The sequence below is a fragment of the Moschus berezovskii genome, chromosome 9 (assembly GCF_049115385.1).
Source record: "Moschus berezovskii isolate FMDL1 chromosome 9, NW_MosBer_1.0, whole genome shotgun sequence".
Classification (NCBI taxonomy): domain Eukaryota; kingdom Metazoa; phylum Chordata; class Mammalia; order Artiodactyla; family Moschidae; genus Moschus; species Moschus berezovskii.
This window is the reverse complement of record NC_142468.1, coordinates 11,764,885-11,779,490: the sequence shown is the minus strand read 5'-3', so window position 1 is coordinate 11,779,490 and position 14,606 is coordinate 11,764,885.

Sequence of the window (14,606 nt, the reverse complement as noted above, 5' to 3'; positions counted from 1 at the left end):
TGGATAACTAATAATAATAGCTAATTATTTAGCACTGTAAACCCTACTCAGTGATCTGTGGTGAACTAAATGGGAAGAAACTCTTAAAAAGAATGGATACATGTAAATGTATACTGATTCATCTTGTTGTACAACAGAAACTAATACAACCTTGTAAAGCAACCATACTCCAATAATTTTTTTAAAAAAATAAAGAGCATCAAGAAGAAAAGATGCTAGGGAAGAAAAGAGGGGTAATTTCCTTCTCAACCTGACCCCATTGTCTACGTGAGGACAAAATTAAAACTGTCTGTGATTCTTCAACCCAGATAATCATTAATCATCTTTAACCTTTCTGGCATCTCTGCTTATTATATTCTTCATAGATAAATTTATTTAAACTTAAATTGTAATATATTTTACACACTGTTTTGTAAACTAAACTTTCAGTTAACAAATCTTTACCTAAATTATTACTCTTCTACATTATAATGTTATAATGCATAGAATTTCCTCTGATGGCTAAATTCTGAATTATTCAAAATAATCCATTGTTGGCCATTTCAAATGTGTGAACTTTTAGTAATGTTGCAATAATCATCCTTGACATAATCTTGAGACTATAATAGATTGTTTCTTTAGACCAAGTACATGGGAGGAGAATTATCAGCTTGAAGGATACAAACATTTTTAATATACATATGATATATTGCTAACTTGTACCCATTAAGGTTTTATCAATTTGCCTTTCCACCAGCAGTATACAATAAGTATACATTAATTTAAAAACAAAATATAAGCCCTTAAGTCAATGCTACATAACAATTTCTACTTCTAGCAAGAAAAAGGAACTATAGTTATAACAATTAAAGTTATAACAATAACTTTATAAAGTTATAAAGGAACTATAAAGTTATAACAATTAAAAGAAGCAAGCATAGCTTTCCCAAAATTAGTGAGTATATAAAATTGATATATTTATCACAAATTCATTCTAGTAGTAGTGTTAGACACCAGTCGTGTCTGACTCTTTGTAACCCCATGGACTATAGCCCACCAGGTTCCTCTGTCCATGGAATTCTCCAGGGAAGAATACTGGAGTGGGTTGCCTTTTCCTTCTCCCCAAATTCATTCTACTACTACTGCTACTGTTAAGTCACTAATGCTCTTCTAAACCTTTTTTTTTTTTTTAATCTCACCCAACTCTTTAAAAGGTGCTTCCCAGGTGGCGCTAGTGATAAGGAACCTGTCAATGTAGGAGACCTAAGAGATGAGGGTTCGATCCCCTGGAGGAGGGCATGACGACCCACTCCAGTATTGTTGCCTGGAGAATCTCATGGACTGAGGAGCCTTATGGGCTACAGTCCATAGGGTTGCAAAGAGTTGGACGTAACTGAGGCAACTTAGCATGCACCTCTTTAAAAACATGGTAGAGAATGATTCAGACAGGCTTTAGAGTGAGAGAGAGAGCCTCAAGTCCCAGTTCCCCATTTGAAAACCCTAGGTGAATTACTTGAACTTTGTGAGGTTAGATTCATTTGTATGTAAAATTAACATAAGCACACCTCTCAGGATTATTGAAAGACTGCATGAGATGCTGAATGGAAGTTGCCTAGGACCATGCTTGATTATGCCTTTGCTCCTAGAGAAACTTCCATCTACCTTAAACATGTTTTCTTCATAGTATTTTTAATATAATGGGAATAAGTAAGTTGCTAAAATGAATCTAAAAATTGCCGTGCCAGTGCTTTTGCTAATTATTTTCAGCTGGAAAAATCAAGAGATAGGCCATAAATCCTGACATAAATATTTAAGAGAAGGTTTTATTTGTTCAATGTTTTAAAAGTTAAAATTACCAGTCAAACTGGGAAAAGCAGGATTGGCTTTTATATATCAACTGTATTGACTAAACCCTTCTGCCTCCTCCATGGTTATGAAGTCTTTTTCCTCAAGGGGTCCGCCCACTATGCAGCCATTTTTAGATTCTTTGTCCACATTATTTTTCAGATTTTTTCTCATGATTAATCTTTCCCATAAACTCTATGCATCCTGGTTTCTTCTTTTTTCTCCATTTTGTGATTTAAATTCTATCATGGAGTAGGGAAGGGGGGCCAAAAAGCCTGTAATGTAAGACACTGAGGGATAAAGTGGTAGAGACTTCTCTAATACACTGATGAAAAGCTAACATAATGGACTCAAACTATGAGCAAAAGAGTCAAGAGAACTCAAAATGTGTGGACATTGAAATATGTCATAAACAGGGAGATTAGCCCGATGAGTCACAGAAAAATGCTGTCTGAATATCAGAATATGGATTGAGAGGAAAATAGATGAGTTCTTACCTTCTGCTCCAGAACCTTAATTTTTTTCATTGTGATAAATTAAGCTTTAACATTTTTTTAAATCCTAAGTGTGCATTATGTGTTGACTCATGCCATTTTGTCAGCATTTACTGTTCCCCCTTGGGAATCAACATCCCATTCAAGAAAGCTCCAAATTGATCAGATGTTTAAATTGGCCTCTGCAATGGCACAAAGATGAGTGCATTTCAAGGGAGTATACTGCTGCGTTATTTGTCCTTTGGCTTTATACAGAATTAAGGAGTCTTTTTTTTTTTTTTAAGAAATTATGATGTATTGCTATGTACTAAATGTTTGTGCCCCCGCCAACCAATTTGTATGCTGAAGTCTAACCTCCAGTGTGGTGATTTTGGCTCTGGGGACTTTGGGAGGTAATTAGCTTAGATAAGGTCATGGGAAGTGCCATAATGGGGTTGATGCCCTGATGCGCACACAAAGAGCACAACGCAAAAAGGTAGCCATCTCTGAGCCAGGAAGTAGGCTCCCACCAGACCCTAAACCTATTGGCATCTTGATCTTGGACTTCCCAACCTCTAGAACCATGAAAGTTGTCAGTGTTGATGACGTTTGCCACAATATATCAATAGAGAAAAGGAAAAAAATAATAGGATAAGGGATCTACTGAATGTGCTTATTAGGAAAAGGACAGGTAATGATATTTTCCCAGTGAAGTCTGTTTCAGTTTGCCATATAAATCAGATCATACACTTGCCAAACCTCTGAAAAGTTTTGAAGGCAAAGGAGGCTGTCACACAAAACCCTGGACCCTGTACTGCGTCTCCATGTTACCAACACATCTTGAATAGAAAACACAAACCTCATATCTGTGCACAGGAGATATCATAGAAGGCCTAAGAGCTGTTACTCTCTTGTTTTTAGGAGAATCTTGATTTTATTCTTGTCCAGAAGAAGAAATGTGTTTAGAGAAGGTAAGAACTTCCTTGTACCATTATTGTGCTAAATCAATCATGGTAATTCCATTCTTTTTGCCACTGATTATGCAGAAGTGGACATCTGAGCTAGTTCTAGCCAATGTAACATAAGAATTCAGCTTTGAAGGGGGCTTCTGAAAAATATTTTCAGACCTGATTTTTAAAAAAGAGAGAAGGATACCGAAAGAGATACTCTCATCCTGCATTTAGATGCTATTGAGTGAGGTCATGACACCGTATGGATACAGCAGAAAAGACCTAAGGACAAAAGCCATCACCCTAAGGATAGAAGGATGGAAAGGTAAAGCACCGTAGTGAAAACATGCTTAAAATACTGAATGAATCCTGAAATTCACCACTGACATCTTGTTCACTGATACACACAAGTTTTGCAATTTAAGCTACTTTTAATTAAATATTCTATTCCTGGAAGTTATCATAGATGTTATAACTAGTAAGATACAAGACATTACTTTCAAGAAGGCTCATAAACCCTATGCCTACTTTGCCTCTAGTCTATTCTTATTCTGTAGTACTGTATTTTTCCATCTGGAGCTACCTTCCTCTTTTCCCCCCCGAACTACTGGCGCAATATTTCCTCTTCTGTAATGATGTCCTACAGTCCCCTGCAATAATGAAATTACTGCATTATCTGTGTTTCTTTACCATTTAGTCACTATCATTATTATTGATATTATCATATAATTACAAACATTATATCATGTAATTATAAACATTATATGTGTACTCTGTGCCAGATGCACTAAATCCTTTATGTGTTTACATGTATTACATCATATAGTAGATTACATTCAGTTCAGTTCAGTTCAATTGCTCAGTTGTGTCCGACTCTTTGCGACCCCATGAATCACAGCACGCCAGGCCTCCCTGTCCATCACCAACTCCTGGAGTTCACTCAAACTCATGTCCATCGAGTCGGTGATGCCATCCTACCATCTCATTCTCTGTCGTCTCCATCTCCTCCCACCCCCAATCCCTCCTAGCATCAGACTCTTTTCCAGTGAGTCAACTCGTCACATGAGGTGGCCAAAGTATTGGAGTTTCAGCTCTAGCATCAGTCCTTCCAATGAACACCCAGGATTGATCTCCTTTAGAATGGACTGGTTGGATCTCCTCGCAGTCCAAGGGACTCTCAAGAGTCTTCTCCAGCACCACAGTTCAAATGCATCAATTCTTCAGCAATCAGCTTCCTTCACAGTCCAACTCTCACTTGTTCCTAAATAATTTGTTTGTTTCTTACTTGTGCCATGCTCCTTGAAGGCAGAGTATTTGCTCTTTTGAGGCCTGGACATGTGCCTTGATTTGGCCAATGAAATCTGGGTAAACCAGATGTACCTTATGTCTGAGCAGAAGTTTTGCCCACCTGCACACAACCTGGCTCTGTGTCTCTTACTCTTGCGTTCACCATAGGAACATGGTGTTCAAACGTGAACCCCTTAATATGACTCCCAGAATGAGAAGACATGTGGAACCCAAGAGAGACCAACCAAATCCTCCAAAATCACAGATAATCTGCGGTGTTCATGTAACAAGAAAAAGAAGTACAAGTTGGTTTTAATCTAAAACCCATAACAATATGCTGCTGCTGCTGCTAAATCGCTTCAGTCGTGTCCGACTCTGTGCGACCCCATAGACAGCAGCCCACCAGGCTCCCCTGTCCCTGGGATTCTCCAGGTAAGAACACTGGAGTGGGTTGCCATTTCCTTCTCCAATGCATGAAAGGGAAAAGAGAAAGTGTAGTTGCTCAGTTTTGTCCGACTCTTCACGACCCCATGGACTGCAGCCTACTAGACTCCTCCGTCCTTGGGATTTTCCAGGCACGAGTACTGGAGTGGGTCACCAGCCATAACGTATAAAATAACTACTATATTACTAATATCCCACTTAACAGTAGAAGAAAGCAACTCCAGTTATAAGACTTGATTCTTCCCTCTAATATAATGCATTGTCTCCTCCACTAGACAACTTTTTAAGGATAAGTTTATCTTTCTTTCCCCAATACTTAGCATGTTGTCTACTTAATTAATTATGCTTTTATAAAAAGGAACCTATGATTCTAATACATCCACATTATTAATACATCTCATGAATCTTACATTTTCTATACCTTGATACCAACAGTTCGCTACCCACTATTTACTCCCCATTGTCTTTTTATTTTAAATACAAATGAATCCCTTGCATTTAAAAATTAATCTGTACAAGTAGTCCTATATCTTAATTTCATTAAAGCACATGCCATGAAAAAAATCTCAAAACTTATCTAGATAAAAAGTCACTTATTTATAATAAAATATATATTTAGAAAATTGTTAGTCTACTTGTTAAACAGGTTTGTGGGAAGAGATATTGAACAAAGGAAGACACTGTGTGCATTGTTTTAAAAAATTAACAGTAGCTTCAATTCAGTAAAATTTAGTTTGGAGAGATGCCAGACAATTTGGAAGAAGAATTCACAAAACTTAATGTCTAATTGGATATAGGTGGAGAAGTAAGGATTAAGGAGATGAACACACACAGGATGTGTTAGGGTGCTCCTGAGAAACAGAACCAATCGGATGGGTGGATGGATGGATGGATAGATAGATAGATAAATTATAAGGAATTACCTCACACTATTGTGAAGGCAAGAAGTTCCCCATCATGCAGTTGGCAAGCTAGAGTCCCAGAAGAGCCAATGTATAATTCTAGCCTGCGTCCAAAGGCCAGAGAGTGCCAATGGTGTAAGTCCCAGTTCAAATGTTGGCAGACTTTGAGACCCCAAAAGAGCTGATGCTTCAGGTTGGAAAAGACCCATTCCAACTCAAGCAGGCAGTCAGGAGGAGTTTCCTCTTATTCAGTCTTTTTGTTCTATTTAAATCTTCAGTTGGTTGGAGTAGGTCCACCCAATTAGGACAGCAATCTGCTCTACTCAATCTACTGATTCAAATGTTAATCTTATCCAGATACAGCCTCACAGACACACCAGGTAAGGTTTGGCCAAATTTCTGGACACCTCATGGCCAAATCAAGTTGACACATAAAAATACCCATCACACAGGATTCCTTCATTTAACAAATATGTATTCAATGTGTTAAGCATCTATTCCATGCTTGGAATAAATCTGTCACATTTGTGTAGTAACTAAAATTTCATCTTTCAATAAAGAAATTTCAGTCTTAGAAATTATATTGTCCAACTGAGTCATTTATACAAGTAAGAGAAATAAGGCCCAGAGATATCATGTGGCTTGCTTAAAGTAACATAATTTTACTGGTAAAGTTAGAGGTAAGACAAGATCCAAGGTCAAAAGGAAATTTTTTTTTTCATTATGCTGCACAATTCTACTTCTCTTTCTCTGTATTAGATTGTGAATCCCAATCTCAGAAGGAAAAAAATTTAATAGAAACCAACAAAATATGATAAAGCAATTATCCTTCAACTAAAATTAAATAATTAATAGATGGAAATACATACATAAGCCTTGTGGGGTATTTATCTTGTTATGGGAGAGCAAACCAGTCAATCCTAAAAGAAATCAACCCTGAATATTCGTGGGAAAGACTGATGCTGAAGCTCCATTACTTTGACTACCTGATGCTATAGCAAAGCCAACTCATTGGAAAAGGCTCTGATGCTGGGAAAGATTGAAGGCAGAGGAGAAGGGGGCAACAGAGGATGAGATGGTTGGATGGCATCACCAACTCAACGGACATGAGTCTGAGCAAGCTCCGGGAGATGGTGAAGGAGAGGGAAGCCTAGCATGCTGCGGTCCATGTGGTTGCAAAGAGTCAGACAGGACTGTGTGACTGAACAACAGATAGATACATACACACAAGCACTTATGAATACAGAGAGAGATAAAAGCTTTATAATAGCTTCCAAGCAACAGTAAAAAAACATTTTAGATATAAAAAACAAAATTCTCACAGATAAAAATGCATCTTTTCTAGTTTTTCATCCATTAGAGAGAAATATAATAAAATACTCAATTTCTAGTCATGAATGAAGCATTTCAGAAGTTTAATATTTCTTGCTAACATCCAAGTAACTCAATGATGTTCATCTAAAAATGAGGACAAAAGGTATTAAATTCATCAGCATATAAATGATTTTTCTAAAATGTAAAGATGGATCACAGTAAAAGACATCACACTATCATTTATAAACTATTTCCTCAAACTGCTCTTGATATTATCATTTTCTGTTTTATTTCCCTGCAAAGAAACTATGAAATAATGTTTGTAACTCAATATTCTTCAGAATATTAACACATTTCTTCTCTCATTGTTTCCCTAAACAATCCTGTTAGCAAAAAAGTTATTGGTAATTGACCCATGCTAACCAAACATGAGTGCCACCAGCTCAGAGTGAATTTCAAAATGGCTGTCATCCTGTTTCAATTTTACAGGAAACATAACACAATCATGAAGAGAGATTATACAAGAAATGCTGCTGCTGCGTCACTTCAATTGTGTCCGACTCTGTGTGACCCTTAAAACGGAAGCCCACCAGGCTCCCCCGTCCCTGGGATTCTCCAGGCAAGAACACTGGAGTGGGTCGCCATTTCCTTCTCCAATGTGTGAAAGTGAAAAGTGAAAGTGAAGTCGCTCAGTCGTGTCCGACCCTTAGCGACCCCATGGACTACAACCTACCAGGCTCCTCCGTCCATGGGATTTTCTAGGCAATAGTACTGGAGTGGCTTGCCATTGCCTTCTCCAATACAAGAAATAAATGTCACCAAATGTCTACATATTTTACAATGTTTAATTTTAGTGACTATATGTTCTGGACTGTCATTTTAGGATCTCTTATGAATTGCTAATGAAAGTATATGACAAATCAAAAATCTCTCGTGAATTGACCAAAGTTCAATTAATTATTCATTCATGCATTCATTCATGTGCTCATCACGTATATTGTTAGGCTAACAACAATTAGATGCTAAGCCTGCTACTATCAGGTATTTTGGAAGCCAAATTCATAAAACTGTAGTAGAGGACTTCCCGTGGTCCAGTGGTTAAGAATCTACCTGTCAATACAGGGCACATGGGTTCAATCCCTGGTCTGAGAAGATTCCACACGTCCCAGGGTAACTAAGCCTGTGCCCCACAACTACTGAGCCTACATGCTGCAACTATTGAAACCCTAGAGCCTGAACTCTACAAGAGAAGCCACCACAATGAGAAGCTCACACACCGCAACCAGAGAGTAGCCCCTGCCCTCTGCAACTAGAAAAAGCCTAAGTGCAGCAACATTCAACCCAGTCAAAACTAATCAATTAAAGAGAAAAATAAACTTTTAAAAAGATTACATAAGAGTGCTGCTGCTGCTGCTAAGCCACTTCAGTCGTGTCTGACTCTGTGCGACCCCATAGATGGCAGCCCACCAGGCTCCCCCGTCCCTGGGATTCTCCAGGCAAGAACATTGGAGTGGGTTGCCATTTTCTTCTCCAATGCATGAAAGTGAAAAGGGAAATTGAAGTCGTTCAGTTGCGTCCAACTCTTAGCGATCCCATGGACTGCAGCTTATCAGGCTCCTCCCCTCATGGGATTTTCCAGGCAAGAGTACTGGAGTGGGTCGCCATTGCCTTCTCTGAAATAAGAGTGCAGAAAGAGCAATTATATGAACCAGATATGGCTCTTACATTTAAGGAAGGCAAAGTATATGGGGAACTAAAGCAAATACTAGAGTCAAGGTAAATTAAGATAATCTGTAGAAGTGAGATGAGAGGACAATCACCTGCCTGACAAAGATTCAGATGTCTACTCAAAAGAGATAATGTCTTCATCCAGCAATGAAGAGGGATAAGGTTACTATTGAGAGTGTGAAAAGTATTAAAATGCCTAGAGATATAGAATAAAAATATATTGGTTTTTGTTGAACACTGAATACTCATGCTCAAACAGTAGTGTGTGTATTAAAGATGGGACTGGTTGGGACTAATCTATATGATGTGTTGATATATTTAAAGACATTCCTTTACCAGTGCAGTTACACACTACAATTTTTATACTGCAATGTGACAAGATCAATAATGAGTTCTCAAAAACAGTAAAGGAGGAATTAAAGGGAGATCTGAGCCAATGATAATAAGTTAGTATTATAACAACTCAAGAAAGAAATGATGAGCATAAGAAGTAAACAATGGAGATGAAAAAGTTCAGAGGTTCAGAGGTACAATTGACCCTAACTACCCCTGCTGCTGCTAAGTCATGTCAATCGTGTCCGACTCTGTGTGACCCCATAGACAGCAGCCTACCAGGCTCCCCCATCCCTGGGATTCTCCAAGCAAGAACACTGGAGTGGCTTGCCAGTGCCTTCTCCAATGCCTGAAAGTGAAAAGTGAAAGTGAAGTCACTCAGTCGTGTACGACTCTTTGCGACCCCATGGAGTGCTGCCTACCAGGCTCCTCGGTCCATGGGAGTTTCCAGGCAACAGTACTGGAGTGGGTCGCCAGTGCCTTCTCCAAAGTACCCCTAAGGGTTGCTTTCAAAAATACACCTATTTACTAAAAATTTTCTGTCACCCCCACATCAATATTAATGTTCATTTTGTGGTCATTCATAGACATGCAGAGATGTGAAAATCTGAGCTGCCCAATGTACATATTCTCAGTTCAGTGGAATTCAGTTCATTCAGTCGTGTCTGACTATTTGCGACCCCATGGACTGTCTCACGCCAGGCTTCCCTGTCCATCACCAACTCCCGGAACTTGCTCAAAATCATGTCCATTAAGTTGATGATGCCATCCAACCGTCTCATCCCCTGTCATCCCTTTCTCCTCCTGCCTTAATCTTTCCAAAACATCAGGGTCTTTTCAAATGAGTCCCAGTTCTTCACATCAGGTGACCAAAGTACTGAAGCTTTAACTTTAGCATCAGTTCTTCAAATGAATGTTCAGGACTGATATCCTTTAGGATAGACTGGTTGGATCTCCTTGAAGTCCAAGGAAAAATCAAGAGTCTTCTCCAACACCACAGTTTAAAAGCATCAATTCTTTGGCACTCAGCTTTCCTTATGGTCCAACTCTGACATCCATACATGACTACTGGAAAAACCATAGCCTTGACTAGATGGACCTTTGTTGGCAAAGTAATGTCTCTGCTTTTTAATATGTTGTCTAGGTTGGTCATAACTTTTCTTCCAAGGAGCAAGCGTCTTTTAATTTCATGGCTGCAATCACCATCTGCAGTGATTTTGGAGCCCAAAAAATAAAGTCAGCCACTGTTTCCATTGTTTCCCCGTCTATTTGCCATGAAGTGTTTGGACCAGATGCCATGATCCTAGTTTTCTGAATGTTGAGTTTTAAGCCAAATTTTTCACTCTCCTCTTTCACTTTGGAAGGCTCTTTAGTTCTTTTTTGCTTTCTGCAATAAGGGTGGTGTCATCTGCATATCTGAGGTTTTTGATATTTCTCCCAGAAATCTTGATTCCAGCTTGTGATTCATCCTGTCCAGCATGTCTCATGATGTACTCTCCTTATAAGTTAAATAAGCAGGATGACAATATACAGCCTTGACATACTCCTTTCCCAATTTGGAACCAGTCTGTTGTTCCATGTCCGGTTCTAACTGTTGCTTCTTGACCTGCATACAGATTTCTCATGAGGCAGGTAAGGTGGTCTGGTATTCCCATCGTTTTAAGAATTTTCCACAGTTTGTTGTGATCCACAGAGTCAAAGGCTTTGGCATAGTCAATGAAGCAGAAATAGATGTTTTTCTGGAACTCTCTTGCTTTTTCAAAAATCCAAGAGATGTTGGCAATTTGATCTCTGGTTCCTCTGCCTTTTCTAAATCCAGCTTGAACATCTGGAAGTTCCCGGTTCATGTACTGTTGAAGCCTGGCTAGGAGAATTTTGAGCATTACTTTGCTAGTGTGCAAGATGAGTGCAATTGTGTGGTAGTTTGATCATTCTTTGGCATTGCCTTTCTTTGGGATTGGAATGAAAACTGACTTTTTCCAGTCCTGTGGCCACTGCTGAGTTTTCCAAATTTGCTGGCATATTAAGTGCAGCACTTTCACAGTATAATCTTTTAGGATTTGAATTAGCTCAACTGGAATTCCATCACCTCCACCAGCTTTGTTCATAGTGATGCTTCCTAAGGCCCACTTGGCTTCACATTTCAGGATGTCTGGCTCTAGGTGAGTGATCACACTATCGTGATTATCTGGGTCGTGATCTTTTTTGTATAGTTCTTCTGTGTATTCTTGCCACCTCTTGGTAATTTCTTCTGCTTCTATTAGATCTATACCATTTCTGTCCTTTATCAAGCCCATCTTTGCAAGAAATATTCCCTTGGTATCTCTAATTTTCTTGAAGAAATCTCTAGTCTTTCCCATTCTATTGCTTTCCTCTATTTCTTTGCATTGATCACTGAGGAAGGCTTTCATATCTCTCCTTGCTATTCGTTGGAACTCTGCATTCAAATGAGTATATCTTTCCTTTTCTCCTTTGTTTTTCGCTTCTCTTCTTTTCTCAGCTATTTGTAAGGCCTCCTCAGAGAACCATTTTGCCTTTTTGCATTTCTTATTCTTGTATATGGTCCTGATCACTGCTTCCTGTAGTGTCACAAGCCTCTGTCCATAATTCTTCAGGCACTAGTACATATTCTCAGCTGAGGTCAAAAACGGTAATGCTTTGCTTCCCTGTTTCAATTTTTTTTTTTTTTACTGAATTACAAGTGTTTTTTTTTCTTTTACAGTCCATTTATTGCCATGATTTTCAGATCTTTGACTTTGTGTGTGTGTGTGTGATTTCATTGTTTAAATGACCCCCAAGCACAGCACTGTTTAGTGTTCCTAAGTGCAAGAAAGTTGTGATGTGCCTTACTGAGAAAATATGTATGTTGGATAACTTCAATCAGGCCTGAATTATAGTGTTATTTGTTGAGTGTGACTTCAATGTCAATGAATCAATGTCTTAATTAAGTTTTTTTAAACAATAATACATAAAACATAGTTAGGCATTAATTAACAAAAATATTATAACCAGAGAGGCTCACATATCTAATCATGTATTTCTTCTATGAGCAAACCATAGGATTTGCTGATTTTGATGAATCACCATAGAATTTGATGAATCAATATTTGCTGATTCATCATCAAAGTGACTTTATAGAATTTAACTACCATGAAGAGTGAAAATAAACTTTATTTTAGAATTTATAGGATTCAGTGCCTGGAAGGATATGGGGAAGACAGAAGTCAAGAATAAACCTTACTCTTCTTGCCTGAGTATCTGAGATAGTGTTTCTATCACTTGAAATAGGCAGACCGGAGAGTGTACAAATTTTAAGAATTGACATTGATATAAATTTTGAATAGTTTGGACTCAAATAGGTTGAATAGGTTCAACCTAAGGGAAACATCGGAGAAGGCAATGGCAAGCCACTCCAGTACTCTTGCCTGGAAAATCCCATGGACGGAGAAGCCTGGTAGGCTGCAGTCCATGGGGTCGCTACGAGTCAGACATGACTGAGCGACTTCACTTTCACTTTTCGCTTTCACACATTGGAGAAGGAAATGGCAACCCACTCCATTGCCTGGAGAATCCCAGGGATGGGGGAGCCTGGTGGGCTGCCATCTATGGGGTCACACAGAGTCAGACATGACTGAAGTGACTTAGCAGCAGCAGCAGCAGCAAGGGAAATGTAGATTTTAAAAGCTTTTGAGCATAAAGGTATGGAACTGGAGAATGAGGTCAGATATGGTGATATAGAAAGGCAGTGGGAAGAGAAGTCAAAAAAATAAATGGGATCACAGAAGAAATGATACATACTAAGAAGAGAAGTAGGTATCAGTTCAGTTCAGTCGCTCAGTCGTATCCGACTCTTTGCGACCCCATGAATCACAGCACGCAAGGCCTCCCTGTCCATCACCAACTCCCAGAGTTCACTCAAACTCATGTCCATCAAGTCGGTGATGCCATCCAGCCATCTCATTCTCTGTCGTCCCCGTCTTCTCCCAACCCCAATCCTTCCTAGCATCAGAGTCTTTTCCAGTGAGTCAACTCGTCGCATGAGGTGGCCAAAGTATTAGAGTTTCAGCTTTAGCATCAGTCCTTCCAATGAACACCCAGGATTGATCTCCTTTAGAATGGACTGGTTGGATCTCCTTGCAGTCCAAGGGACTCTCAAGAGTCTTCTCCAGCACCACAGTTCAAAAGCATAAAGAAGACCAATTCCCTTGTAAAAGTAAGCAGAAAAATGTCAGAAAGGGAACCTATAAATAAGCAATAATTTGGGAGGAGAAACAAGAGAAATGGATAAACGGAAGGCATGGAAAGAGTTTCACAAAAAGGAGTAGGCTACAAGGATCAACCCTCTAGAAGGGTTAAAGAAACTCAGAAGAGACTACTGTATCTTTGGTAACATTAGTGAGAGGAACTCCAGGAAAATGGTAGGGTTGAAGTCAGACTACAGTGGGAGGAGGAGATAAAGCGGATGGCCCATCAGCAAGGAAGAGACAGTTCATATCTTCAAAGCATTTGACAGTAAAGGAAATAAGAAAGCCTAGGTAACTTTCTGTAACTAAACAAGAGAGGAGTTCCTGAGCTTCGCCATGGGTTATCTGGAATTTTGATTGCTTTACCAATGACATCTAGAGAACTGGATTTAAATTACTATTTCAATTCTACTTTTTTTAATTGTTACAATTTACCCAGAGCCAAAATTTCTATCATTCATTCATTCCAAGAAAACTTTATGTTTCCAGAATCATTCTAGACCCTGTGGATGTAGCAGTGAACGAAACAGACAAAAGTTTCTGTCACCATGAAGATTGTATTCTAGCATACCATGTGTGCCAGGAAGAGGAATGACATTATCCAAGTCTAATGTAAGCCGATGGATGATGCACGGAAGTCAGAAATTTAACAGAAATTGAAATACAAAAGAAAAGGTCTCAGAGAATCATGATAGAGATGGGAATGAAGTTTCCCCAAAATCACAATAAACAATGACAAGAAGGATCGTACTGTAATAACAAATGAAAATAACAATTGGAGAACACTTCTGACAGTTTTGTGGTGAATGAAATGGCTGGGAACTTTGGAACTCTACTTGCTCATTTGAAAACTATAAAGTATAATTTTTCAACTGGCACACAAGCCTTTTGAAGTAACAACAAAGTATTATATTCCTTTGGCAAACCCTCAATAACCCCAGGATAGAGATGAATCCATCTAATTAAGTACCTCAAGGGCATCCTTCTGTGCCCCTCCAGGAGATCTAACTAAGAAGACTCATGATGGTTCCTGTTTCAAAATCAGACAGTGAAAATGTGGAAGGCCACTTTGTCATATCTACCCTGGCACTGAATTTTAGTGTGAAT